Source organism: Dipodomys ordii, unplaced genomic scaffold, assembly GCF_000151885.1.
Source record: "Dipodomys ordii isolate 6190 unplaced genomic scaffold, Dord_2.0 Scaffold18, whole genome shotgun sequence".
Taxonomy (NCBI): domain Eukaryota; kingdom Metazoa; phylum Chordata; class Mammalia; order Rodentia; family Heteromyidae; genus Dipodomys; species Dipodomys ordii.
Genome location: NW_012267234.1, coordinates 5534853 through 5556637, shown reverse-complemented (window position 1 = coordinate 5556637; position 21785 = coordinate 5534853).

Below are 21785 nucleotides of genomic sequence, written 5' to 3'. Positions count from 1 at the left end.
CAAAACTAATGAAGGTTAAGATGTGTCTCTGATTCTAATAAAATACAAATGGAAGTCACTGCATCTCACTGTCCAGATGTGAGCGAATGAAAGATGTCATACCTGTCGTTGGTGTTGGTGACCTCTGGGGATGACTGAAGAAGAATGAATGTGAGTTGGGAGAGGATGGTGCCCTTGCATACACTGCCCAGGGCACACACCCTATAGTCATCAAATCAGGTCTTGATCTGTCCCTAATAAATATGTGTGCCTAGTGTGAGCCTAAAGCTCTTTTCTGTTCAAGAGCCTTAAATTTCTGATGTGAACTTGAGCATGATCTTTCACCTTTCTGCATTCATAAAATAGGAAGTATGGGGATTGACAAACACTCCAATCACTTGCTTTACTTTCATTCCTTAGTTTACTCTGAAAGCTGTTCTCCGCCCCCACTCCCTCAGTCCTGGGGCTTGAACCCTGGACCTGGGTGCTGTCCCTGAGCCTCTTTGTGCTCAAAGTTAGCACTCTACCACTTGAGTCACAGCACATTTCAAGCTTCATCTGAGTCGTTTATTAGAGATAAGAGTCTCACTGAATTTTCAGCCAGAGCTGGCTTCAGACCTCAATCCTTAGATCTCAGTCTCCTGAGCAGCAGTCACTGGTGCCTGCCTTGGAATGGTTTAGTTCTGCAACACCACTTCATATTTATTTATTTATTTGTTTATTTATTTATTTACTTAAGTCTTTGGGGATCACCATTGCTTAAGCTTTTCATAGAGACAACCATCCTTACTCAGGACAAGGATTTTTATCACATTACACAGTATAGATGGAGAATAGTGATACATGATGAGTCTCTAAACCATCATAAAGCAATCCCAAAAAAGGAGGTTTTCTGTAGATCTCATCGGTGCTATATCTCTGCCAGCAGGAACTTCTAAGCAGAAGTGTTAGGAATCCATGAAAAGAGATTCATTAGGCTGGTGAGGTAGGAAAGTGGTTGGGAAAGAGCCTGATAGTAATCCAAAATAAAACAACAGGGACTATGACTGGCATCTAACGATTTTTGTTCTTCATTCCCTCAGAGCTCTCTGTTCTGGCTTGATGCTATTGTTTTTCCTAGGAGAAAATGCAGCTGTCTCTGTGTGTCTGGGGGGGTAGAGATCCATCACCCAGAACGTATCACAAACTATTAATAATGCATCACTGCAAATCTACCTTGTCTCGATAAATACCCTGTCTCTGAGTACAGATAAAAGGTCCAGCAGGCAGATGTTGGAATTTATTATTCCCACATTTCCCATTTCCAGTTTCTCTAAGAATGATACTCAGTGCCTGACGTCTCCTGTGAGTGGTGGAAAAAGAAAACTAGCATTTATCGGACAACTTCTCTGTTTTGCTTGCTTGTGTGAAATCATAGCAATAACCTCGAGACAAAGGTTGTCTCCATTTTATTTGGCAGATGAGGAAACCAAGGTTTGGAGAGGGAAAATGGCTTTTCTAAAAAAAAATACTTGCAAAGGATAAGATAAACATTCCATTTCAAGAGTTCTACACATGAATTTTCCCTCTATCTCACTGGAAAGGACCTGGTGTCTTTTTTGTTCCCACTATACTTACCATAGTCCTGTATATAGTAGGTGCTTTGGCAAGCTTAGCTGGATCGAATAGTTGAGAGGTCAACGTGGTATGAAAGCAATGGGGCTGATGGGTGCCAATTGATTCCTAAGGCTACTAGTCTTTTATCTTTTTGATTCTTCATATCATGTAGGATGTCCGTGATTAAGTGGATAAAATGAGAGTCCTCAGTAACCCCTGATTACAGAGTGGAGCAGGTTGTATTCATACTTGTCTTCATTGATCTGCATGTCTCTTCTACTTCATCTGGGACAGAGTGTTATACGTGGGCCTTTCACTTTGCATTTCAGCCTTGCATATAAATGTTGGGGAAAAATCAACAAACAGGCCAACACCTTTCACCCTGGGTGCTCCTGCTTCTTCCTGCCAATCACAGTATTAGCTCCCTTTCTAAGAGCAAACAAAGGAGTTGCTAGACATCCAAGGGACAAAGATTCCCCAGTGGACAGGGTCATACTCTGCTGAAAAGAAATGAACATCAATCCATTAGTCTTCCACTCTGTAGAAGGAGGGGGACAGACCAATTACCAACTCCACACGTCTGACCTGGGAAAGGTACCAGCGTCACAATGCTGGCCCAACTGTTATAGATCCAAGAGAAGTGACTAGAAAGATAGATATAATTCCAGCACTACTTCCTAATTTCTATTCCAGGAGTTGTAGAATAGGCATTTGCCTGAGCTAAGAATATAATTTATAGGAGGTTTTCCCTGGAATTATTACTTAAGTGTGTGTATGTAGCTTTTTAGGTTCAAACATTCAGAATAAAAAAGCGATGTGAGTACCAAAACCCTACCCAAATTGTTAGCAACTCTTATTAGATTGTATTCACCCTCAAATGCAGAGGAAATGCTAGCCTTTGTACCAGAGACTCACTATCTGTCCAAATGCAGTTTTCTCATGCAGACCTTCATGTGGCCTACAGTGTAAACCTTAAATCTCCTTCAATGTTTCTACCCACAAGCATATGTATACCTTCACCATGGGCCTCAGATTTTTTTTCACTCTGAAGTCATCACAATTAGGTCACATTTTAATCCTTGTTAAGAGGAGATGAGAAAACATGAGAATATTCACATACCTTCCCCAAGTTCTGTATCCATTCAAGGGCAGAGTTGGTATATGAGAATGGCTCAGAGAAAATTGCATTTCTTAGCAATGCGTTTCCCACTGTAGCTATTTAGAAGGAAGTGGCATATATCCTTAGCCCTCAATGAAATAAAACCTGAAGCTCAAATTCCCTAGGTACCGAGCTGCCCTTGAAGGAAATCACTCATCCATTACCCTTTGAAGTGGCTCCCAGAGATAGCCCAAGTTTTGTACAAGGGAGTTCTAGTAAAAATAGGTATTGCTCACCGGGCTGCATTTCAGCAGCCACAGGAGAATGATCCAAGTGGTCATAAGAAAACTGAACTATTTTACTGACAAATTAAAGGTTTGGGAGGCAGCAGGAGAAACTGGTCAGCTGCGAACTTGAGAGAGAACTGCATGGAGCATTTCAAAGCCTCCACTTCAATTATGAAGGGAGAAGCTGAGGTGCAGGAAGTGGTCCCCCATGGGTGTGTACCTGGCATTAGATAGGCCCTCTTGTCCTCAGCAGGGCTACAAGCCTTTTAAGGGGGGGTTGGATAGGGAGATAGAGAGGAATGGAGGACAGGGAGTGGGAGAGAGTGGGAAGGAGAGCAATCTGACCTGCCAGAGGGAAGGTGGGCCCAGTTTATCAAATTGTAGAATGCAAGAATTGGCTCTTGGAGACCACTGATTGTAAAAAGACCAGGATTGATAATAAGAAACTGACTCAAGCCTCTCGGCAGAGCCTGAAATACTTAATGAATAATAAACTTGGTTGAAACATTCTTTCTATTTCTTAAGTATAGTTAACCTTTGGCATCTAGGGACTTTGATTTCAATATCAACTTTGGATATTAAAACTCAGGGATCGGGCTGGGATATAGCTCCGTGTCAAAGTGCTTTTCCTAACAAGTGAAATTTCCTGGGTTTGACCACCAGTTCCACAAAAGAAAAGACAATCCACAGACACTCAAATCCCTTACATAAAATAACTTAGAATTTAACTTCATACGTAACGGTCCCACATCTTCTTGTATATTTTTTACATCATCTCTAGATTATTTAAATACTAACTTAAGTTATTGATATTGTATATCATGAGTGCAGAATTTTAGGGCCCCGGCCCCAAATTCTGAGCTTCTACATGTCATGAAGGGCCAGTCATCTCTTATACCCCAAATAAAGGGACATGGTCTGTAGCATAGAAAGGACATATATCACATGGCATTGGTGGATATGGAAAGGCAGCATGTTTGCCTATATTCCAAGTACAGACATGAGCTATAGGTTTACATAGACAAAGCCTTAGGGGCAGGAGGTGAAAATACACATAGTTAAAGCAATCTCAAGTCTCAGATGTGTTTGGAGGTGGCACTGGAGACCTGACAGTCTGTTGTCTCAGGATTGGTCAAATGCATCTTCGTTACGGTAAGAGTCCTTCATGCCTGGCAGGTTGTTGGATCTCCCATTTCCTCCCCTCTTGGGTTCCAAGATGGTAGCAAAGTGACTGCAGGAGAGAATGGCTCAGAGTAAAGGGTCTAGATAAAAATGGAGGCTAGGTGCTAAGCTTTACTCCTGCTTTTAATTAATTCATGGATCTGTTCATCAAGGACCCCCAAATCAGCTCTTCAATATCAGTTCCATCCCCATATTTTATATTCCGTAATTCCATGTTACAGAAAAAGAAAAAAAAAGACCAAAGCTCAGGATGTTTAAGTAAGATGACTTCCTACTCATTGAAATTACCATCTTTTCTGAAGTGCTATGAACTCTTCAGGAGTGTATACTGTCACCATCTCTAAGCTTCTACCGCATGCTGGTACCTACCTCATATTTAGATTGCAATGCCCATTTACATCTCTCTCTTCCTGATTAGATCTTAACCTGCTAAGACAAATTATGTGCTAAACTTTGTTTATAGTTTTATCCCAAACCCCAGCAGAGTTCAGTGATTGCATAAGAGATGTCCTGAGTCCAGTTGGGTATCATTTCCCAGTTTTCAAGACAATAGATACTATTCAGATTTTCCTTCTTGAATACCACGTTGTAACTCTGAGAATTTATATTCTCTTCTTCCTCTGCCTCCTCCTCCTCCTCCTTTTTCTTTCTTCCTCTTGCTCTTCCACTTCCTCTTCTTCACCTTTCCCCTCTGTTTTCCAATAAAACTCTTTAGTCAGTTCCCAGCCAAGGGGAGAGTTACTCAGGACACAACCTCACTGCAAAGCAGAAGTGACATCAAAGAGTGTCATTCATTTTTCCATCCCAGAAATGTCTGCAGCTTCAATAACAGAAATAATTGTCATCTATTGAGATGCAAATGGTAATAACAGCAATGTTGACAATAGTTGCTGATGTTCACTGGGAATTTACTATGCCCTCCTCCGTTCTCAGGGATTTCCTTATTTAATTTCCACAACAAGCATAAAATGTGTTGAGAATTCTCATCTCTGTATTGTAACAGAATGAATAAAGGTTCACAGAGACTCAGTCTGCATCCAAGAACACAGAAGCATAGTTTTTATGTTTTGTCTAATTTCTAAATCAGTAAAGTTTCCCTTGTGTCTTCAATGTGTATCCTATGAAACCAGGAAAGTTGAAGGGATGGGTGGGCTTAGGAAGGATGGGTAGAAATGGGTAGAATGATGAAAAGGAGAATATTGATCAAGATGCATTGTGTTCCTAAACTGACATGTTGAATGGTAACTCCTTTGTACAACTAAAGATAATGAATATATATATAATGTGTGTATATATATGTATATATATATATATGTATGTATAATGGCAAGTATGAAGGATAAGTGGAAATGGCTATCTATTGAGCAGCTATTGAGGGCACATCTTGTATGCAAAGTTTACTAATGAGTTAACATAGAACTAATGTCTGTACCTTTTTAATGGATTGATATAAAAAGGGACTGATGGAACTAAATTGATTTAGAGAGGTTAAGGCAAACAGCTGGACCAATTGACCTTTGAATTCTACTCTATGATTCACAGACACTATTCTAAAGATAAATGAGGCCACATAGCAAACCAAGAAGGAAAATATACAGGTCTTTAAGAGCTACTTTATCACATAGTGAAGGCAGGGGCTCTTCCATCTTTGCCTAAGGGCTGTCTTCAGAGAGGCCATGGCTGGCGGCTCCTCCTGTGGGAAAGCCTTGCTTCCTGTGGCTGAGGGGCCAGGATTCAACACAATTCCTTTGAAATCAGGGTAGAATGACGATTACTTAATATTGGTTCAGGTCTGCATACTTCACTGGCTTCTCTTTTTTTAGTACCACTTTAAGTCTTCCCCCTTGGGATGGTTTAAACAACTCTATCTGTTTTAATGACAAACTATCCATCCATTGGACTGGAAATGAAAACCAAGCTTTTATTTAGCAACCAGTCTGTTTATTTATTTTCCAAGTTCATGAGTTTATATGCGTGCTGCTCTTAATGGGCAGTGCATGAAAATGCCTCTTTTCATTTACATTGTTGCCAATAATGGCTATTATCGAGACGTTAGAGGCAAAAAAATACCTTTTTTTGCCTGTGAAGATGATCTGCATTTGTTTATGTATGCTCAATGCAGATTAGTCAATATGCTAAACTTTCTTCCTCTCTTATAGATGGCCTTATGCCAGTCACATAATTTTCCCCACTATTGCATATAATTATACATATAGGTGTTCTTGTGCGTGTGTGCATGTGTATATGCACATATACATGCACACATATGAATACGGATATCATGGGCATACACAGGCATGTGCATGTGTGTGTGTGTGCATACACACAACTCTGAGTGAAAATGGAAGTCTGCTTCAGGAATATGAAACCTACTACACATCAAATGCAAAGACATTGGTATGTTCATCTATGCTACTGCATCTTGTCTTAAACAGAAGAATTGATGGACTCAGTCCACATATAACCAATGCAAGCTTCCATAATCACCTAAAATCATTTCAGGCTGCAGTGGAGAGGCCTATACCATATGAGTCAAAACAAAGAAAACTCTTTTCTGATCCAGAGGTTGCTAAATGTGATGTGTATAGGCAACATTGTCTCTTTTTTCCTCCCCAGGTGTTTTTTTGATTTTTGAGAACGACATTTGTGGAGATGTGTGGGTGATTAGCTTTCCTCATGAACGGGGTAAGAAGGAGCTTGTTTTGGTTGACTTTCGCATTTCAGGTAAGATGGAGAAAGCGAGAGTAACTGGTATTTGTTGAGTATCATCCTGTTTGGGATCTTTAGTTGATACTATCAGCATTATCTATAAAGACTTGTCTGAAAATTCACATTATACCGATAAAGGATCATTTTTGTTTTGTTGTCGATCAGGTCGGCACTGGGGGTGATTGTTGGCAGCAAAGAAAGGTCAGACTGACAAGAACATGATGACAAGAGGCTAGGTGTTTGGTAGGGGAGAAAAGGTTAAGCTTGGTCCTGAGATTGATGCTGAGGCCTAGAGTGACAGAGAGTGAGCAAAGAGCATTCTCACTTGGGTGGTTTTATGTTGCCCGGGGACATGTCCAAAATGATTCTGGCTGTCACACTGTAGAAGTTGAGGTACTTAATATACAGGTATATAATATAATAGGTAAAGGCAACCATGTCACCAAATAACCCAGGGTAAACTATTCCAGAAAGAAGGACCTGACCTCCCACATCAGTACAGCCATCAAGAAACAGCCATCTTCTCCCTGGGACTCTTAGAGCTCTCTCATAATGTAGCCAAGGTCTGGCAAATAAATAGTATCACTCTAACATGTGTTTGTGGATGAAGCATATGTCATAGCAGCTAGCCACGTGCCTTGACTGTACTGGGCATAATTTGGGTATCTTGGCAGAGTGACTTACCCTTGGGACAATTCAGTCTCTTCATCTGCAAATTGAAGAAAACACCAGCCAAATCTTGCTAGGTTGTTGTAAAGATTAGGTTCTGGGGACATGGGGTACAGCATAAACATCTAACCCCTAAGGATGTTTTGTGTTTTTTGAAAAAAAATTTAATTGTGATCATTATTCCTTCATCTGCAATTTGTTTTCTAGTGAACACACAACTTTAATACTACATCTTTCTGAATGAATAAACACTGCTTTTTTTTTTACAAGCACTTTTAGGTTCATGGAAAAAATTGTGTAGTAAGTCCATGGAGTTTTTATATAAATGTTTTCCTTTCAAATATACCTCTCACAATACAATCTTCGCTATTGACTTCCTGTCTCAAGGTAGTACATTTGCTACAGACTATGGACCTATATTAATATTATCACCCACATCTATCACTTATATTGTGGTTCACTCATGGTTGCATATTGTATGGCTTTGGATAAATGTATAGCAGAATATGTTAACACATTCTGAATAACACCACACACAATAGGATAATAAAGTTTCATTGCACTAAAAAAATCCTCTATGTGCTACCTGGATATACCTCCCTCCTTTGTACTCTTTGGAAACCACTGAGTTTTTTTAAAACTGTTTTCCTGGAATTTTTTTTACCCACAATGTCATGAAATATAGAATCATATTGTAATAGGTAAACTTGTCAGACTGGTTTCTTTTGTTTAGTAATATGAATTTAACTTTGCTCCAGGTTATATAGCTTGGGAGTTCATTGATTTTTAGAGCTGAAAAATATTCCATTGTTTAAATGTAACACAGAACATATTCACCATCTGAAGAGCTAATTGATTGCTCTCCTGAGTTTGGGAAATTAAGAATAAAGCAGCTAGTCAGCCACAGGTGGTTCATGCCTATTATCCTAGGCATTCAGGAGATAGAGATCTGAGGACTGAGATTTGAAAACAGGCCAGGAAGACAATTCCAAGAGACTCTTATTTCCAGTTAACAGCAAAACGTCAAAATTAGATATTTGGCTCAAGCAGTAGAGTGCCAGTCTCTAGTGAAAAAAAGCCAAACAAGAGCACAAGTGCCTGATTTCAAATATATACATACAACAAAAAGAATAAAGCAGCTTAAAATACCCTGTCAAGGTTTTTATATGAACAGTTTCAACTTCTTTTAAGAACTCATACTCATGAGTATGAATATAGGATCATATGGAAAACTGCTTAGTTTTGTAAGAGACTGCCAAACTCTCTTGTAAAGTGTCTGTACCATTTTGCATTTATATGTGAGCATCTCTACATAGGAGTACTTAGGATCTGTATATTTTCTTTGATGGGGTGTCTGCTTGGTATGTTTAGCTATTTTTACCTCCCTTCTCTTCCTCCCTCCCTCCCTCTCTCCCTTTCTTCCTCCTTCTTTCCTTCCTTCCTTCCTTCTTTCTTTCCTTCCTTCCTTCCTTCCTTTGTTCCTTCCTTCATTCCTTCCTTTCCCCCTTTCTTTCCCTTTCCTTCCTTCCTTTCTTTTCTTCTTTCTTCCCTTTTTCCTTCCTTCTCTTTCTTTCTCTTCCTTTCCTTTCTTCCCTTCTTTCTTGTTTCTTTCTTATTCTTCCCTCCCTCCCTTCTTCCTTTCTTCCTTCCTTTCTTCTTTCCTTCCTTCCCTTCTTTCTCTTTCTTCTTTCTTTCCTTCTTTCTTTTTCTTTCTTTCTGCCATTTTAAAAATGATTTTTAGTTACTTTCATTGCTTTAATTTTGTGAGACAAGACCACCTAGGCTGGCCACAAGTACAGAATCTGTCATCACAAACAGACTTGTGTTTTTATTGTAAGTTATCAGATGTCTTTTCTAATTTATTTTTTTGGTCTATGGCTTCTTTGTCCATTTTATTTCTTAGAGAAAATTTTAATTGTAATGAGATCTGTGTTTTTCATTGTGAATACCTTGGATGTCAGATCTGAAAAAATATGATTGCCACATGCAAGATCATCTAGGATTTCCTCCATGTTGGTTTCTAGAAATTTTGCATCGTATTCTACATTTCATAGTTAGGTCTATGAACACTCTGATTTAATTTTTGTGAGGTCTGTAACTAGTTTCATTTTTTTGTATATGACTGAATGTTCAATTACTGAACATTTACTGAAAAAACTTTTTTTCCCATTGCATTATCTTTTCTGTTTTCTCAAAGTTTGGTTGAACAGGTTCTATATTTTTTTCTAATGATTTGTTGTATTCTTTCACCAATCTCACACTGTACAGATTATTAAGATGATCATATGATTTTTTCTTCTATAGCCTTCTGATAGAAAAGAATATATATGATTTTATGTATTATTTTATTAAATGTTTAATTACCCTTTGATATAAAAAATAAGCTTTGTTTGGTTGAAATTCCCATTTTCTTTTTTTAATACAATGTTAGGTTTGATTTGCTAATGTTTTTCAGACTTTTTATACCTGTGATCATGAGAGACATTGTCTGTAATGTTCTTTTTTTTCAATATCTTTGTGTGACTTTGGTATTAAGAGAATTCTGGTCTCATTGAAGGAGTTCTAAAGTATTCCCTGGGAAAGCTGTAGATGGGGGTCTAAAATCGCAGCTATTCAGGAAACAGAGGTAAAAGGATCTTAGTAGGAGGTCAACCAGGCAAAAGCTTAAAACTGTCCATGAAAAACCAACTAAAAGCAAAATGGGTTGGGGGTATGACTCAAGTGAGAGAGCAGTTGCCTAGCAGGCAATAGGACTCTAAGATCAATTCCTAGTATAGCCACAAAAAAGGAGAGAAAAAGGGAAAGAAACAGAATGTATTTCTTCTGTGTCAATATTCTGAAATTAATATGGTATCTTTCTTTAATCTTTGGTAAAATTCACCAGTGCACCTATCTGGGCTGGTGTTCTCTGTTTCAGAAAGTTATTAATTCTGTATGCAATTATTAAAGAGTTATAAGACTTTTGTTTTCACTAATTAGCTGAATTTTTGTGTGGATTGTGGCATTCAAATAATTTTTTATTCTATTAACGCTATCAGATATGAGGGCAGAATATTATTTGTAATCCTGCAATTTATTCTTTTAACATACCTGGACTATTTAGTGATATTAGTAATTTTTATCTTTTCCCCTTTTTTTCTTAGCTTGCTAAAGACTTCAATTTTATTACTCTTTTCAGGGTTTAGTTCCATTGATTTTCTCTATTGATTTTTTAATCTTCAATTTCATTGGTTCCTCTTCTAATTTCTATTGCTTCTTTTCTTAGTTTCTCTTTAATTTGCTTTTATTTTTTTCTAGTGTTATAAGGTAGAAACTTAATTATGGCCTTTTAGATCTTCTTATTTTTCTGATCTAAGTATTCGATGATATACATTACATTCTAAGCACTATTTACATTGCATCTATAGTATTTTTGAGACAGGGTCTCTTTATGTGGTCCAAGAAGTCCTTGAACTTAAGATCCTCCTGTACTCAGTCTCCTGAGTGCTGGGTGTAGGTATGAAGAAACCATACTGGCTGGACCCATATACATTGTGATATGTTCTCTATGTCTATTTTTATTTAATCTGGAATAACTTCAAATTTCTCTACTGTCCCATGTGTTGTACAGAACTGCATTGTTTAGTCTTGTGTTTAGGTAGTTTCTTATGCTCTTTTTGTTATTGAATTCTAATTTAATTCCTTCATGATCTGAGTGCAGACATTTCGTGATTCTTATTCTTTTAAACTTGTTACGGAGTGTTTATGTGGCCTAATATAATTTATCTTGAAGGCTGTTCCACAAAGCTTAGGCAAAAAGTGTAATCTGCTGTGTTTAGCTGGAGCAGTCTGCACACGTCATTATCTGGTTGATCAATAATGCTGCGATATGGCCATGAAGTGAGGGGTGGAAGGCTCCTTGCTCTGTGATGCGGTCTCTATCTTTCCATGACTCTGGACTATGAACATAATTAGGGTTTATACCATGAATACTTTCTCCTGATGTTTTTTGCTTAAGAAAAAACTGCCTATTCTGGCATACCTCAAATATGTTGGGGGTTTTCCCCACCTCTTCCTGCTAATAATGTGAAACAATATTTTCTTCTGTCTTCACTATAAGAACTTGGTAGAGCTCCTGAAATGGAAACAAGAGAAAGTGTGGGGACTTCCTGAATGGACCATTTGGAGGTTTTTATTCTTAGACTTGTGCATGCTGAGTCTCCAGCAACTCCTCAACTGTGATGAGGTTTTTCTCTTCTGGTACTGATTTCTGCTCAGAGATTTCTGATCTGTCCTATTGAGGTAACCATCTCTCCAATATGGGGGTGAGGGGTGGGGACAGTGATTTGCTCTGTGGCCCCAATTCTTCAATGGATTTAAGAAAAGCCAGGTGCCAGTGGCTTGCATCTATAATCCTAGCTACTTAGGAGTCTAAAACTGAGGGTTGAGAATTTAAGCTAAGCCACGTAAGAAAGTCAGTGAGAGTTTAATCTTCAATTAACCACCAAAAATGCTATCAATGAAGCTGTGGATGGAGTAATAAAGCCTTGAATACAAAAGCTCAGGGACAGTGCCTAGGCCCTGAGCTCAAATACCAGGATTGCAGAAGCAGAAGCAGAAGCAGCAGAAGAAGAAGAAGCAGAAGCAGAAGCAGCAGAAGCAGAAGCAGAAGCAGAAGCAGCAGCAGCAGCAGCAGCAGCAGCAGCAGCAGCAGCAGCAGCAGCAGCAGCAGCAGCAGCAGAAGAAGAAGAAGAAGAAGAAGAAGAAGAAGAAGAAGAAGAAGAAGAAGAAGAAGAAGAAGAAGAAGAATTTGCTTTTCCCCTTCCCCTCCCCAAATTATACCAACATCAAATACAGTGAAAACAGGGGTTATACTATGAGGGAGAGACATACAAAGCAACAAAAAAAATCACCTTATAAATATGTTAGAAACAATAGCAAGAAAAACAGGTAGACCCATTGCAACAATGAAATGTACAAGATGCTAGGTTGAAAAATAAACTTAAAACTTTGGCAGAGGGGGGTGGTTGGGAGAGCAGGGATGGTAAGGGGAACAAAGGAGGAGGCACCAATGCTTGATAAGAAATGTACTCATTTTGGGAGGGGCACTGTAGCTTAAGTGGTAGAGTGCTAGCCTTGAGCTGAAGAGCTGAGGGATATCACTAAGGCCCAGAGTTCAAGCCCCATGACCGACAAAAAAATAAAAATAATAAGAAATGTACTCATTACCTTGCTCATGTAATTGTAACACTTTTGTATGTTGTTTTCACACAAAAAAACCTATTAACTAAAAAGAAGAAGGAGGAGAGAGGGAGGAGGAGGAGGAGGAGGGGGAGAAGGAGGGGGAAAGGGAGGGGAATGGGGATGGGAGGGGGAAGAAGAAAGAATTGCTACTTTTACAGCATATTCCATCTTTTATTTTTTATTAGGATAGAGCAGACATTTCTAAGCCCCTTCTATGCCATACCAGAAACTTATTTTTTTTCTTCTGAAACAAATCTTTTATTTTAAGGTTATGTAGACTTGCTTTCAGTTATATTTGGTTATAGACTGAATCAGAAGCATAATGATGGGGATAGGGCCAATCTACAGAATGGAGCTGTGTGCCATTTTATAATAAAATACTATTTTATGGACAATTCTGCAACCTCTTTCAATATGGTATCCTAAGTGTTTTTACTGACCTACCTAGGACCCTTTGAAAATTCCTGATCTCTGTGCATGAAAGAGTCCATCTCTATAGCTAGGACTCATCTAGCAAGTGGGACCATCACTTTGCTTTCATCCCAGAGCTGTTTTCACTTATCTTGGGAAGTCAGGGAGCTCACTATAATGTCTTCTTTGACTTAAAATCACTGTCATCAAGCCTTAGAAAGACTGATAGGAGCAAGTGAGGATGGAGAGAAAGAGATTAAAAACAAGTTGGGTATTACTAAAGTCAATAGGGCTCCAGGAAATTGCCCAAAGCCACACTGCAAATCTGTGGGGAAGCCAACATTGAGGCTCCAGAACTCTCTTCTTCGTAAGCCTTCTATACTTAAAAAAAAAAAAAGAAGAATCCCCTGTTGAGAGAAACTATAAACAAGATGCTGAACTCAGGTACTTACAAAAAAGGCAGAGAAAGGCAATCTTGTTATTGATAAGACATTGTAAAAAATAAAATAGAATGTGTTGTTTACTGTCAAGTACAGAAAACAGGAAAGTAAGAAATATCCATCAAACTTGCTCACATAGAAAAAATACAAAGAATGTTGAAAGAAAGGAAAGAATTCTCTCTCATAGCTCTGTCTTCTGGTCACAGGTGCTTGGGTGGCAAAACTTATGAACACTTAAACACAACAACCTCTTTGGTCCATTGGCTTCAATATTTTAAAACCTCGTATTGACTGGACGCTTCCTTGAGCCAATCATTATTCTAATCAGTATCCACCAGTCCCTGAGAGGAAAAATTGAATGACTACAGACCTTTAATAGTGCTCAGAGCTATGGATGATGTGTCCTCACAAATTTCAAAGTTCTTCATCAGGGCCACCATTGCCCCCACTCCCACCAAAATTCTTAGTGCTATCCTCTTTTTAAAAATATATATATATAGTAAAAATGTTGTACAGAAGGGTTACAGTTACATGAGTAGAGTAATGAGTACATTTCATAGTGAGCATTGTTACCTCCTCCTTTGTTTCCCTCCTACCATCACTTCCCTCCATCCCTCCCCAACTCCTCCCCTCCTCCCTCACCCGGACATTGTAAAGTTGATTTTCAACGTAGTGTCCTGTACATCTCATCGTCACAATAGGTCAGCCTGCATCCCCATTTAAGCATTTCACAATATCCCTTCCCCTCCCCAAATTACAAAAATATACATACAAGATGCAGAACACCGGCATCCTTCAATGAAATAGAAGCAATCCAAAATTTCATATGAAACAATAAAAGACCCTGAATAGAAAAAAAACAATCCTTAGTAGAAAGAACAGGGCTGGAGGACTATCAATTTCAAATTTCAAACTCTTCTAAAAAGCCATAGTAATCAAAACATCTTGGTACTGGCACAAGAACAGACCTGAGGACCAATGGAATAGGACTGAAGATCCAGAAATGAACCCACAGACCTATAGCCACCTAATATTTGACAAGGGAGCTAAAGAAATAGAATGGAAGAAAAACAGCCTTTTCAGTAAATGGCACTGGCAAAATTGGTTAAACACTTGTAGAAAACTAAAGCTAGATCCATATATATCACCCTGCACCAGAATCAACTCCAAATGGATCAAAGACCTCAAAATAAAAGCAGACTCCATGAAACATTACAGGAAGGAATAGGAGAAACTCTAGTTCTTGTTGGCATAGGGCAAAATTTTCTCAGTAGAGACCCAGAAGCACAACAAATCAAAGAAAGTTTGGACAAATGGGATTGCATGAAACTGCAGAGCTTCTGCAAAGCAAAGGACATGGATAGCAAGATCAGTAGAAAGCCCATGGACTGGGAGAAGACCTTCACTAGTCATACAATGGACAAAGGTCTCATACCTCTTTGTCACCATCACTACCACCGCCACCATCCACAGCATTATCCCCATCATCATGATCACTATCATTACCATTTTCATCAGCACACACACCAACGTTATCATCTCCATCGTTATCACCAGCAGCATAACTATACGATAGAGGCTGATCTTATTTCATTTCATACTCACTTATTTAGAACAAGTAGCTGGCAAGACATTTCTCAGTACACAATCCTGATGATAACCTCCTCCTTTCTGCAGGTCTCATGCAAATGATTTTCCCTTCGCCAAGACACCCTAAGCCCTCATTTTTGGAGCATCTCTGTGGCAACATACTTGAAGTTGAATTGTATTTGTGGGTAAAAGTTAATTGGCGATCACATCATATAAAAAATGAGAGGATAATAGAGATTTGTATTAAATAGTTGCAATAGGAGTATCCTTGGGGTAAGTTTTATGAGACTGTGTATTTTTTTCTGGATCCAAATTAAAGCAGTAAAATATACATTTATCTATCTAATAAGGTTGTAATTGAAACACTGAATTTGGAAAACACAAGATAAGGAGAAAGAAATGTGTTTAACTCTAATACTGACCACATTTGATGTTTTCTGGAAAAAAAAAGCCAAAAACTTTCTAGTAGAGTTTTCTGATTTAGCCTTGGTAGCAGTCTTGGGTTTAGTTCTACACTATACTGGCCTACCTTCTTATGAGCTATCAGTCTTACAGATGTTGAGAGTCTCACCAAGTATCATTTCATCCACTATTACCACCGAGACCTCAACCACAAAGGCATTTACCTCATGTGTGTGTCTGAATCCCTTTTTTTTAGGTAAAAGCCTAGCATACAATGGATGCCTAACACCAATATGTAGAAGAATGAATGAGTTTGTTTTCTTTGTTCATCAATTTCCCTAATTAAAATGGGAGGAAGTATTTGGATACTACGTGAAACTTCCAGGAACACTAGGGGAAATTTGCAGGAATCTACTGGAATTTGGTCTGCCTCTGAGAGTGGTCATTGAGGTCATTTTTGCTTTTTTTGCAGTTTAAGAGAAGATTAAAAATAAAAAAGGCTTAATCAGTTTGACAGGGTCATTAATTTGGCATTATCTCTGAAAGTGGAATACATGATTACTGGCTAGTGAGAAAAAAAACAGAGAATGTACCACTTTTCATTTCCTTGTACTCTGATTCTGAGGTTACAGTTCAAGGTTAAGTGCATAAACCAATGTCCATACCTTCACTTCATTTCTGCAGGAGAGGATGACGAGGAGGAGGTCAGTGAGGAGGGGGATGAAGAGGAAGAGATAAAGGAGGAGAAGGAAAGGGAGATGGAAAAGAAGAGAAGAACAAATGGATGAAAAGGCAGACAAAGGGAGAAGAGGCAGAGGAAGAAGGAGGAGGAAGAGATGCCAAGACAAAGATGAAGAGAAGAGGAGGAAGAAGAAGAAGAAGAAAGAAGGGCTGAATGAAGAGGTGTGGAATGGAGGAGAAAGAAAAGCAAGAAGAGAAGGATGAGAAGTTGGTGAGACTTCACACACACACACACACACACACACACACACACACACACATCACTTTTGAATGTAAGAACGGGAAAGTAAAATAGGGAGAGACTGGAGTGGAAGACAGTTCTAGGGAACCCTCTACACAAGTCATAGACAAGAAAGATAATCCATTGCACTTCAAAGAGCTAATCTGACTGATTAGCTTCCTGAACAATTCTGAGTGTGAGAGGAGAATACTTCAAGGGGCTGCCTAGAGGTGTTAGAGCTAGTTCTCCTGAGAAGACTGCTTTGAGAATAAAGTTAAAGCATGTACTCATCATCCATATAAAGAAGAGTAAATGGGCATTGCCCCTGGGTCCAGAAACTACTTATTGGAAATACTACTCCACCTCTTATTTACTAAGAGCTAGATTTCTACCAAGCTCCTCTGGGATCATTTTGCTCATCTACAAAATGGAAGTAACAATCTCTTGCCATTTTGGAGTGAAATGGAGAGTTAATATATGCAAAGTGCTTCTCAGCAGAAGACTTGGTTCATCATAGGCATTCAATCAATGGTTGCTAGATGCATTGTTCTCACAGTGCTGTATTTCAGCTCCGGGCAGTCCAGGTCACGTGATTTCCATGGATTGTTAGATTACTGTGGTGTGTGGTTTAGGTAGCCTGTGTGACATGGTAAAGACAGCTAAATGATGATTTTGATGTTTTTCTTCAGGTTCTCCTCAAAGCCTCACTTGAGATGTGGTTCCTTGCAATATCAGAGAGTTAGGGAATTCCAAGGGAACATTACTGGGGGAAATCAGGCTCTGATAGTAGTCTTAGATCTGGGGAAGATTAGGCTGGGGAGAATTTCTGCTAAAATTTCACAACAGGATCAGGTCAGGAACCTCTGCAGGCCCTGAATAACACCTCCCATTGCTCTCATGGGCAGAAGAAGGAAGAACCAATGATGCTGAGACTCTGTAAGGTTTTGAGCAGCAACAAGGGAAGTATTTGAACATAGATAACCAAAAATAAATATGAGGAGTTCAAGTGAATTTACAAATTTCTGGGCACAAATTTCTGAGTGGCCTTATGAGACAGAGAGGAGGGTAGACGCGTAGATGCTTCCACTTCAGCAATCTATCAACACTGACTCATCTTAGACATGAGATGAGTGCCAGTCTATGGTATTTTCTGACCCTTTCAGTGAAATTAGATCCTGTTTCTCCTCTTTCCACTCAGTAATGATTCGGCCCTATTTGCAACCATCTCACTGTAACCTTGAGCACATCTCCACCTAATCACCTCCCAGAGGACCCACCTTCAAATACCATCACATTGCTCTTTATAGCTTCAGTGCAGACATTTGGAGTGGACATAAGTATTCAGTCTAAAGCACTTATCGAAACTAAACTCAAGAAGTTCAAGTCTTGGACTTCTCACTCCCTATAATTGCCTGAGCCAATATTGTATCACAAATCTGTTTCTAGATATACAATAGGACATTAAACACACACACACACACACACACACACACACACACACACACACACACACACACTAACTTTGTTTCTCTGGAAAACCCTAATGAATAAAAGTGTTAAATTTCTAGCAAAGTTAAGCTAAACGAGCTCAAGTCCAGAGGAATAAACGTTTTATATTAGTGCAGAGACAAGGCTTGTAAAATTGAGGCCTCACAAAGGGAACCAGCAGGCTTAGTTTTTGTTGGTTTGCTTGTTGTTTGCTTGTTTTGCAGTATCCAGGGCCTCTTGCATGCTATGCAATTTTTCCACTACCGAACTAAACCTCCAGCCTGGAACTTCACCCTTTTAAAATAATTTTCCCCCCTCACTGGGAGTTGGTTGTAAGATGAAATTCAGGCCTTGAATTGAATCCAGGATTTCAGTACAGAAGACATGCCAAGGATTCTAGTAATTTGTTGGTGAGGACTAGAATCAGCATCCTGTCAGATTTACCTTGAGATTATTGGAGGAATGTCCCACGAGTGCTCAGAACAAATGAAGATACATCACCCCATCTATCCTTCAGCAAAGAGTAGTTGGACATCTTTGATCTGTCAACTCAGTTCTAAATTCAGGGGGCACAAAAGCAGGCATGAGCCAGGCACCAGTGGTTCACACATGATAATCCTATGTACTCAGGAAACTGAGATCTGAAGATTATGATTCGAACCCAGCCCAGGCAGGGAAAACCCAAGAGACTCTTATCTCCAATTAACCCCAAAAAGCTGAAAATGGAGTCATGGCTCAAGAGGTAGAACATTAGCTTTGAGGACAGGAACTCAGAGAAAGCGCCCAGGACTTAGAGTTCAAGCCTCAGACCACCACCACCACCACCACCACCACCACAACACACACACACACACACACACACACACACACACACACACACAAAGCAGACCTAGTCTTTGCATTTGTGATTTTGGTCTACTACTAATAATACGTAGCTATAAAATCAAAATGTAAAATTGCAACTGAAATAAGTTCTGGAAGATAAAAGTGTTCAAGAGGATAACAGAATGTCTAGGAAAGTGGCTTTGAATTGGACAGGGGTGACAGAGGAAGAGGGCGATCAGTTTTTTGACTCCCCCATTATCTGAACTACTTCTGAGATTTAGTTTAGCAAAGTAGTTACCCTTAGTTGTATTGTCCCCATTTTTATTTTATTTTGTTTTTAGTCTTTTATATCCTACCTTCCCTGTTCCCCTGTCTGTCTTCTGGCTCTGAGTCAACTTGTCTTCTCATGATGTATTCCAGTATTGCAATGGGGGCTCTCATTTCCTACTAATTCCATGGAGAATGAGAACAGGGAGTGGAATAAAGACAGACTTTATTCAGAATCCTATCTCTGCTTTTGACCTCCTGTGTGCCCTTGGAAAAAACTGTTAACAGTATCTCATTAGATTCCCTTAGTTAGAATCATTTTATTTTGGGTGATCCTGGGTTTGAACTCATGGCCCCACATTAGCTAGGCAAGCAACCTACCAGCTCTCTTTTTTCTTTAATTACCGGTGATCCTTGCCTATAAGCAGGCCTCGGACTGCTATTTACACTCCTATTTACACTTCTAACATACCTGGGAACATAAGAACCACCATAACCAGCTTCTCCTTTGAGATTCGCTATCTTTTGCCTTGGCTGTCTTGGAACTGCAATCTCCCCATTTCTGTCTCCTGTATGTAAAGGATTGTAGGCTTTCATTGCTACATCTTCCCACAGGAAAAGAATCTATAATCTCATTGGTTGAATGTGATTTTTCCCTTATCTCTTTGTTTTTTACCTTTATTGATATAGAATGTGCATGAATATAGTTGGGGTAGAATCTCAGTGCTTTGGCATTCTTAAACTCTATATCTAGCTTTCCCCTGCTCCTTAATGTGGATTGTAGTCTCTGTGACCCCGGAATCGATCTAACACTTGGTAGAGCAGAAATAACACCAAAGGCTGAAAAGCACATTCCCCAGGATGCTGAGACAGAGGTTTGAAAGGTGGTCCTTGCCCCATGGGGGATGCTGGGAGAGGTTTAGTTGTCACCTGGAAGGGCAAAGGATAGTGACCACTGATTAAACCTGTTACTTTATTTCCAAATTGACTAGTGGTATTTCCTGGCATATATACAGGGGAATTCTCTGTTTATGCGAAAGAGAGACAGAGACAGAGATAAACATACACAGTAAAGATTCGTGGCAAAACTGATCTAGGATCAAAGACAAAACAGCCTGGAAGCTTGGAGCAGAGCAAGAGGGAGAGGGAAGGGAAAGGCTGGGGGCTGACCTAATTCCTTGGACTGAGACCTTACTTGGTTATTTCAGGTCTCTTCTCTATTGAGAATTGATTTATTCAGTGGAAAGCAATCCCATATTTAGCTTTGCAGGTGTCACAAGGATATATCTAGTGTATTTGTTTGTAGCATGTAATGTAAACATTAGGAATTAGAGTTTAAATTAAACTTTGGGGAAAAAAATCACAATTACTCTTTATTTCAAAGATATTATGTTATTATTATGAACAACATAAAAGCATCAAAACAGCATTGACAGAAATATGAATTGCACATATAACTCTCTGCATACATATGGAAATTGTAAATGCACACTATTCATCATGTTTTTTTGGGGTATGGACAATTTACTTCTATATTTGTACTTTCAATGTGATTATTATTAAATATAAATATGCGTTTATTTGAAAACTTGGAAAGTGCCATAAATTTACAGTTTATGCTTATTTGTTCTTTTTTTCTCCCCATTTGACAATGTATTGGGAGAATTTCCCCCCACATCAAATATTCTTAGCGTGCACTATTTTTAATGGATGGATTTGGGTGCAAAATTCTTTGTTTATTCTTAGCATTTTTATTTAAGAATGTTAAAAACAGAGGTGTTACAGTTATACAAGTCAGGCAAAAAGTACATTTCCTTCAGGACAATATCACCCTTTCCCTTGCTGTCTCTTGGCTTTTCCCTCCCATCCCACCCATCAGTTCGTTGGTTCATTTCCAACATAAGTAAGTACCATTGCTGCATTTGTTTACCCTTTGTCCCTCCATTTCTGTGCCTCCTCTTATTCCCCAAAAGACATATAGACAAACAAGCAAGACAAAAAGAAAAGAAAACAAAAACAACAGAAAAGATTCAACCTCTTGTTTCCACTGTTTGACATATTAATTGATATTCCCTAGTTGTCAAGGTTTGGGGATATTAGCAACCATCAGCTGCCATAAATAATCCCATGTTAAGCTATGGGGTATAACTGACTCTGTGTGCACGTTACCCTGTAGGTAGATTCCAAACAGTTCATGTGCATCTTCTCATTTGGTCTACATAAGGTTATTTGGGAAATTGTGAAGTTACAACTCTCATAGATAGATAGATAGATAGATAGATAGATAGATAGATAGATAGATAGATAGATAGATAGATAGATAGATAGAAAGATACATACATACATACATACATACATGTCCTTCAAGTGTGCACAAGGTCACCAAGCATGAATTCCCATGGAAGCAGGCTGGGTTTTTTTAAATGAAGTCAGAGAGAGAGAGAGAGAGAGGGAACATCATAATAGCTACAGTCAAATTCATGGTTACTAAACTCAGTGGTGTCTCTCAGCATTCATATGCACATACATATGTACCCATACATGCACACATTCTTTTTTTTTGGGGGGGGTCCAGTCGTGGGGCCTGAACTCTGGGCCTGGGCGCTGTCCCTCAGCTCTTTAGCTCAAGGCTAGCGCTCTACCACTTGAGCCACAGC